The 8716-nt window shown below is 39.4% G+C and overlaps 1 long non-coding RNA gene across 1 annotated transcript; it reads left to right on the top strand.

Moving 5' to 3' along the window:
• The first annotated feature begins 6341 nt into the window (after positions 1 to 6341).
• On the top strand, positions 6342 to 8113 carry LOC127499077 (uncharacterized). Its single transcript, XR_007926036.1, has 2 exons — positions 6342 to 6791; positions 6918 to 8113. It is a non-coding gene; the product is annotated as an uncharacterized LOC127499077 (long non-coding RNA).
• The last annotated feature ends 603 nt before the right edge of the window (positions 8114 to 8716 follow it).

Raw genomic sequence — 8716 nt, 5'->3', positions numbered from 1 at the left:
GATCAGCGCTGTTAACGACGCACCCATAGGAGAAGGAATCACCCAACAGACACAACCCCTTACACTTCAAATCGGATTGTTTCATCAAGAGGCCATATCTCTCTCTGTCATTGACTCACCCAGACATGAAATCATCCTTGGCTTTCCCTGGTTATCTATCCATGATCCAGTTATCTCCTGGCATTACGGTGAGCTGACTCATTGGTCTGAATTTTGCCTAGCCCATTGCATGCACTCCACCATAACCCAACCATGTCTCACTACAAGCATTGAAAGCCCAGACACCAAACAAACCATGAAGATTCCAGCCTGTTATAATGACCTGACCGAAGTGTTTAATAAAACTAAAGCCACACAACTTCCACCTCATCGACCATGGGATTGCGCCATTGACCTGTTGCCCAATGCCATGCCCCCTAAAAGTAAAGTGTATCCTCTATCACGTAGTGAAACCCAGGCTATGGAGGAGTATATAGAAGAAGCCATGGACAATGGATTTAGACATCACGGACAATGGATTTAGACATCACCAGCTGCTGCAGGGTTTTTCTTTGTAGAAAAGAAGGATGGAGGCTTACGCCCATGTATTGACTACAGAGGACTGAATAATGTCACAGTCAAGTTCTGTTACCCCCTTCCACCGGTTCCTGCAGCCCTAGAACAGCTACATGAAGCCAAGATCTATACAAAACTTGATCTCAGAAGTGCTTACAACTTGATCAGAATTCGTGAAGGGGATGAATGGAAGACTGCCTTCCTCACCACTAGGGGGCACTATGAGTATCTGGTCATGCCCTATGGACTGGCTAACGCACCTGCAGTCTTTCAGTCCTTCATCAATGAAATTTTTCGTGATCTCTTGAACCAGTATGTAGTGGCCTACATAGATGACATTCTAATATATTCCAAGTCTGAGACCGACCACATTAGTCATGTCAAGACAGTGTTCACTCGTCTTCTGGAGAACCAACTGTAGGTCAAGGCTGAAAAGTGTGAGTTCCATGTGAAACAAACAACCTTCTTCGGATATAAAATCAGCCATCAAGGTGTTAAGATGGATGAATCCAAGGTTCAAGCAGTCACTGAATGGCCCAACCTACTATGATAAGGGAATTACAGAGGTTCCTAGGCTTCGCAAACTTCTACAGACGCTTCATTAGAAACTACAGTCAGATTGCTTCTCCATTGACATCACTTTTAAAAGGAAAACCTGCAAAACTCAAATGGTCTGAAGAAGCCACAAAAGCTTTCACCAAACTCAAGGACAGTTTTACCACAGCTCCTATCCTTAAGCATCCTGACCCCAATCTCCCCTTTGTGGTAGAAGTAGATGCCTCAGATTGTGGGATTGGCGCCGTGCTCTCACAACGTCACTGTCAACCAGGTAAACTCTACCCCTGCGCATTTTTATCAAGAAAACTGACTTCAGCCGAGCGCAATTATGATGTGGGAAACAAAGAACTGTTATCAATGAAGGCAGCCATTGAGGAGTGGAGACATTGGCTTGAGGGGGCTATTCATCCTTTTCAAGTCATCACAGATCATAAAAACCTGGAATACATTAAAAGTGCTAAACGTCTGAATCCACGTCAAGCTCGTTGGTCCCTTTTCTTCACTCGCTTCCAGTTCACAGTCACCTACAGACCAGGCAGCAAGAACAGTAAGGCTGACGCCCTGTCCAGACGCCATGATCCCCCCACTGACAGTATCCCACCTGAGTCTATTCTCCCTCCATCAGTCATTATAGCTCCAGTCACTTGGGACCTAATGGAAGAGATCCAACGGGCCCATCAACAAGAACCACCACCTGCCAACAGTCCCCCAAACAAACATTATGTACCACAAGCTCTTCATCTACGAGTCATGCAATGGGTCCACACATCTCTAAGCTTAGGTCACCCTGGAATTTCCCGTACCCTCCGCCTGTTACAAAACTCCTTCTGGTGGCCATCAATGACCAAAGATGTTGCAACCTATGTTAAATCTTGCCATGTCTGTTCACAGTCCAAGACCCCCAAGGAGTTGCCCTCGGGCCTCCTCCAACCACTGCCGACTCCACAACATCCCTTGTCACACTTGTCCATAGACTTCATCACTGACCTGCCCCTCTCAAATGGTTTCACGGCTATACTGGTAATCATTGATCGCTTCTCTAAGTCCTGCCGTTTAGTTCCCTTAAAAGGTCTTCCTACAGCCATGGAGACAGCACAAGCCCTATTTCATCATGTCTTTCGGGTCTATGGCCTACCAGACGACATTGTCACTGACAGAGGAACCCAATTCACATCTCAGGTCTGGAAAGCCTTCTGCAGGCACCTGGATATCAATATAAGCCTCACATCAGGTTACCACCCACAGTCAAATGGACAAGTAGAACGCCTTAACCAGGAGATCGGCAGGTACCTTAGAAGCTATTGCAGTCGTGAACAACACCGCTGGACTGAATTCCTCCCTTGGGCTGAGTATGCCCAAAACTCCTTGACTCACTCTTCCACTGGCATGACTCCCTTCCAATGTGTCTTGGGATACCAACCCCCCTTATTCCCGTGGTCTGGCGAACCCTCGTCAGTCCCCGCTGTGGACGACTGGATCAGGCATAGTGAGAGGGTGTGGGACAGTGCCCATGTCCGTCTACAGAGAGCCGTCAGAACACAGGAGTTCCAGGCCAACAGACGACGACGTCCACACCCTCCCTACCAACCAGGACAACGGGTCTGGCTCTCTACGAGGGACCTTAAGCTGCGGCTACCAGTCCCAGGTATGTTGGCCCGTTCAAGATTCTCAGACAGATTAATGATGTCACGTACCAACTTGAGCTTCCTGCTAATTATCGTATCTCTCCGTCCTTCCATGTCTCACTCTTTAAACCCGTCCACCCGGATGCTGACCCCAATGCCGAGAACCAAGAGCCACCACCGCCACTGGATGTAGATGGTTCACCAGCTTACAAGGTGAACGAGTTGCTGGATTCAAGACGTAGAGGGGGTCAGCTCCAATACTTGGTGGACTGGGAAGGTTATGGACCTGAGAAGAGGTCATGGGTAGCCACCCACGACATCCTGGACCCATCTCTCATTGAGGACTTTCATCGAGCCAGACCCGATCGACCAGCACCACGACCACGGGGACGTCCACGTAGAGCACCAGGAGGCGCTCCTAGAGGGAGGGGTTCTGTAATGCCACACCAGCAGAGGGAGCCCTCACCTGAATTCTGACTGTGTGCCACTCCCTCTGCTCACTCTACAGTCACTTCCTGTTTGGCAGCCATTTTAAGCATGGCATGACCAAACAGGCCTTGCAAAGTATTGCCAGTTCTACTGCCTTACCGAGCGTTTGTATCTACTGCCTGTTTTCTTTGTGTGTGACCGTTTGCCTGCTTTCTCTGATTACTGATTATTGGATTACCATTTTTGACTTGGTCGCCTGTTTGGATTGCTTTTGTGTTTGACCATCTTGCTTGCCGTTACGACACCCGCCTTTGGATTACCCCTTAACCTGTTTGCCTGTTGGACTGTTTTTGTGGTTTTGACCCTTTGCCTGGCCTCACGCTTCTTTTGGACTGTTCCTAATAAACTTCAGCACATGGATTCCAACTCGGCTTCCACCTCCTCATTACAAATGTAGTCAAGTAAAGAGTAAAAGTTGCCAATATCTTTGATACTCAGTACAACTACAAAGTAGCCAATAAGATACTTAAGTACAGTAACTAATTACATTTACTCAAGTACTTTACACCTCTGGTTGCAGAAGCTGAATAACTATTGCTTGCCATTTCCTGTAATGACGCAGCAAAGTGAATAGAAATATGAATCTTTAAATGTCTATATGTGTGTGCTATGCATATTATGTTTATATATGCATATAATGATATTGTCTATACATTAGTTTATAAATAGATGCTCATAATTTTAAATATTGTTAACTATTTAACCATTATTATTATTATTATTATTATCATCACATATTGCACTGTACTGTTCCCCCTATTTTTTTTTTTTTTTTCAAATCCAAAGGTAGATACAAATTAGAATCCATAAACATCTATATATTTTCCTCACTCCTTATTTCCTCACTTACTTATTTATTTATTTATTTATTTAATTGTTTATTTTGGTTATTTAAACTATTATTTGGTTATTTTCATTTTTCATGTGCTCTCATTTTTAAAATTTTTAATTTATTTATTTATTTATTTCCCCCCAAACGGGACTCACCATGGGGCTCACTGCGTATGGACAGTCTGGATAAATCGGGCTAAACATGTATCATCGAACTCCTTAATAGACTGACTCCCCCCTAAGGGCTTGGGAGAGGTTTTGTAGGAGTTTGTCCATTAGTGCGACCATACCCTGTAAGGGAAAAGTGAAATATACTGGCAGGGTACAATACAGTACCTTGGTCGAGTATGCTGTACTGTTCCACTCCAATACCTCCTGAACAGCGGACGGATTAATCTGTACCACCCCAGCATCAATAGTCCCATGTAAACCCCCACTGGGTTTGTAAACACCCCTTCCCTCCCTTTTTTTTAAAAATTTATTTCATTCCTTTTTTGTCTCCCCTCTGTTGTATAATCTGTTTATGTACTTAAGTATATTGTGATTATTTGAAGTATTTTCAATAATTTTTATTTCTTTATTTATATTATCTCTTTATCTATTTTTTTCCTTCTCTGTTCTCTTTCTCTCAAATAAACCTATTTTATATACATACAAGATAGAGAGGTATATTATATACATATACATAACATACTCTTACACCAACACTTCACATAAGTACATATAAATTTAATTTTATTGCCCTTGTTTTTGTTTTGGTCTTGTTTGTTTATTGTCAATTTATTTCTACTGCACAATTAATCCTATTTTTTGTACTATATTTCCCTGTATATCTTATATTGTCTTGCTCTAATAATAATAATAATAATAATAAAAAGCAGCAAAGTGAATTCAGAAATCAACATTTTTGTATCCATGTTCAAGGTGCAAAGTATTTTCTCCTCCCTTCACCAAATAGGTTATACATTTAAAGTAGTTCTGACATTGGGGTTAATGTACACTATATACACTATACATATATTCTACGGTGACCGGGAGGGGACACTTAGTTTTGTCGTGGCTACAAGATATTAATTTGTGGGACGTGATAATAAGTCATGGCCACAAGATCATTTGGTCGAGGTAACAACATACTTATGTTGTGGCCACGCGACGTAAAGTCGTGGCCTCGAGTTCATATGTTGAGGGAACAAAATATTTCTGTCAGGACCACTATCGTCAAATATGATTAATAATGCATAGAGTTTGTATTGGCGGTATGGAACCACCATATGCAGATATAATGTCAATAATTTAACAGGCCCCCCCTAAGGCTTGATCCCCCCCGAAGGATAACAAAATAAGAAGCTGGGGGGGGTCAAAGAAAAGTAGTCTACCTGTAATATGAAACATTACCTATAAATATGAAAATTGCGGCATTACATGTACAGTAGATTTGTTCGTTACATCATATTTATAGTCATTTTCTTTTACGCGTGTTGTTTGCAGTGTTGATCATTATAACCAATCACACACGTTTTTGTTGCGTTTAGGAACGCAATGTCCAATCAGAGGCATTGTGATTAGTCACCGCGCAAATGCCGTTTCTAGTCAAAATATCTTAAAGTTCTTAAATCAAGAAGCATTGTCTTGACAAGTAAAAATTATTTTCTTGTTTTCAGGAAAAATAAGTAAAAATTAAGTGTGTTTTTCCTTAAAACAAGCAAAATAATCTGCCAATGGGGTAAGCAAAATAATCTTATTTCAAACCAAAACTAAGCTATATAATCTTGTTTTCAGTTTGGATTAGGATTATTTTGCTTACCCCATTGGCAGATTATTTTGCTTGTTTTAAGGAAAATCTCACTTAATTTTGACCTATTTTTCCTGAAAACAAGAAAATAATTTTTACTTGTCAAGAAAATGCTTCTTGATCTAAGAATTTTTAGATATTTGGACTGGAAACAAGACAAAAATTCTAAGTAAGAACAGCATTTTTTGCAGTGTGCGTCGGAGGAAACCGAAGAGGAGGGAAGGAGATGGCAAAAAAGAGGTGATGAGGGTGAAAATAACCGTGCTGTCTGTTACTGAGCCTGTGTCTGTCACTCGTCCTCTTAAAAGTGGAAGCTTGTGCGTAGCTTTGTTGCATTATATTGAAACTTTGTTGATGTTGTTATTGTCATGCGTGTTCTGGTTATTTGCGCATGATTAAACATGAGGCTTTATATGGCGATAAAACAAAGCTTTGTTGCGTTTTTTTTGAAGTGGGGATTGGGGGTGCGCCTACCCGGTTGGGACTAGATGAAACTCTTATTTTGTGTTGTGAAAAGGATACTTTGTGATTTTGTGTATTGTACTAATACAATTGAAAATATGCTGAAATGTTTGAAAAAAGTGCACTTTTGATGATCTGTTGTGATATTAGTACTAAGAGTTTTGAAAATGTACCAATTGCTTGTGAAAATTGCACCAAAGCAATTAAAAAAACTGTAAATTAGATTTAAGAATAATAAGAAAACTAACGGATACAATAAGGGCTAGGCCCCTAATAATAAAATAAGAAATATATATTCAATATATATTCATTCATATTTGTTTGCTTTCTTTCTAGAAATATGTAGGTCCAGAACTATCCAACACAGTCATCCCCCCTAATCTCATTTGTCCTCTGTCAAAAAAGTTGTTTGTCGATCCAGTGAAAACCAATGCAGGTATGGTGTATGAACACCGTGCTATTGAGGATTATCTCAAGAGGTAAGCTACCAAATTATCTTAGTGTGGGAAACAGTATACATACCATAAAGTGAAAGGCATCGTATGGAAATAAAATGTTTCAGAATTATTTTTGTTTTACATGTTTGACTTGTATTTTGATTTTAGGCATGGAACTAAGGATCCACTGACAAATAAGCTGTTACGAAGAACAGACTTAAAGCGAGACATGAATATGAGAAAGGCTGCCAGGGAATATCGCATGTCACAGATTCAAGAAACATCCGTTTAAGATGGTTCCATTTGCTTTCAGGTGTACCAAATTATGATAAATTTGCAAATTATGCAAGCAATATATGTTGTTTTTTTTCCGTAATGGGACCTTTGATCCCAGGCTTTCTCAATGTAAGGCTTACATTATGTTTACTTTAGACTGTCAGAGTTAAACCATGAGAGACATATTTTAACGATGTCTGTAATTCAAAATGTTGATTTCAGTTTGAAGTTGGTTTTAGATGATTAAACTTGTTGATATGAATACACAAGGGGCCAGATTTACTAACAGCTTGCGTCAGCGCAAACCCTCTTTTGGGGTTAAAAAACTACTATCAGGATTTACTAAAGACATGCAGTAAAAAAAAAAAAAAAAAAAGCGCTGAAAAGGCGTGGACAGTTATTTTTGCGGCTGACCTAATTGCATATGCATTTGTAGGAGTTTCCCTTTCAGACACAAAATTTATGGGAGGAGATTAATTAAATTAATCATGAGACGTGGTTTACTAAGGTTTGCGCTCGTCAATTTACTGGTGTTACTGCCATTATTTACCACCCAAAAAAGCACTTCTTAAACCAGACGCTAACTGGTAGATTGCATTGGTCGTAATGAAAACGATCCAGCTGCGTCTGCAATCTTTAATGTGCACGTCGTCAGTAGATCATGCGCAGAGATTTCCACTCCCATCTGTGCTTTTTTGGAATTGCGCTTTCACGCTAATTTGCCCAGTTTAGTAAATCTGGCCCAAGTAATGTTAAAACTATCTGTACTTTTTTGTCTCTTCTTATATGTGTAACATTTAGTGAACATCAGCATCATCAACTGCAAACGTAAAAGTGCAAGTGTCAAGCAGTGATTGGACAGACCTAATAATTATGTATGAATAACGTGGCATTAAGAGTCTTCCAAGACAAAAGTTCAAATTTCTATAACCAATAGGTTGTATATAGCTATATTTTAACAAACTAAAATTATAATAATGCCTTGTTTCCAAACTTTGAGAAAATACTGATAGATTATAGATTTAAGCTTGTGACCTGTTCTATTTTGTTAACATTTTGTGTGTCTAATAAAAGTACACTTGAACATATTTTACTGCTCTCACTGCTGTTTGTACAACATATTTCAAGTTTTGATTTTTAAATTTTGTTCTTGATTATTCATTTATGTATTTATCTCTTAAACCCTTTCTGTCAATCATGCACAAAAACTTAAAAATAAAAAAATATAAAAATATAAAAAAATAATAATTTTATTTTAACATTTATTTGTTTTGTTTATTTTTAACCCAACTTACTAATACATTTATTCACCCCCTTCCCTCCACACACAGATAAAACGACTATAACACAGAGCGTTTTATTTTTTTTTTTGCAAATGTGTGAAATAAAATCAATAGTTCAGCCACAAAGCAGTAACAAAATGAACAGCAAGCAAGAGGTTACACTCTAAAACATCGAGAGTACAAAACAGAAGCACACACACTCAAACGCACATTCACAGACACACACAACACACTATTATACACACAAATGAACCAGTGTGGCTGTAACAATTTTGTAAAATTGCACCAAAAGACTCAAATAAGAGGTTGAAATCAGATCAGACCCAGATTTATTAAGCTGTGATATATTTTTATTACATTTTTATTGAATTTTGATGTTATGTGTAACAAAATGTCCTCTGTGTTCAG

The sequence above is a fragment of the Ctenopharyngodon idella genome, chromosome 17, assembly GCF_019924925.1.
Source record: "Ctenopharyngodon idella isolate HZGC_01 chromosome 17, HZGC01, whole genome shotgun sequence".
Classification (NCBI taxonomy): domain Eukaryota; kingdom Metazoa; phylum Chordata; class Actinopteri; order Cypriniformes; family Xenocyprididae; genus Ctenopharyngodon; species Ctenopharyngodon idella.
The sequence above is the reverse complement of the archived record's forward strand: the minus strand, read 5'-3'. Positions and strand labels throughout refer to the sequence as shown.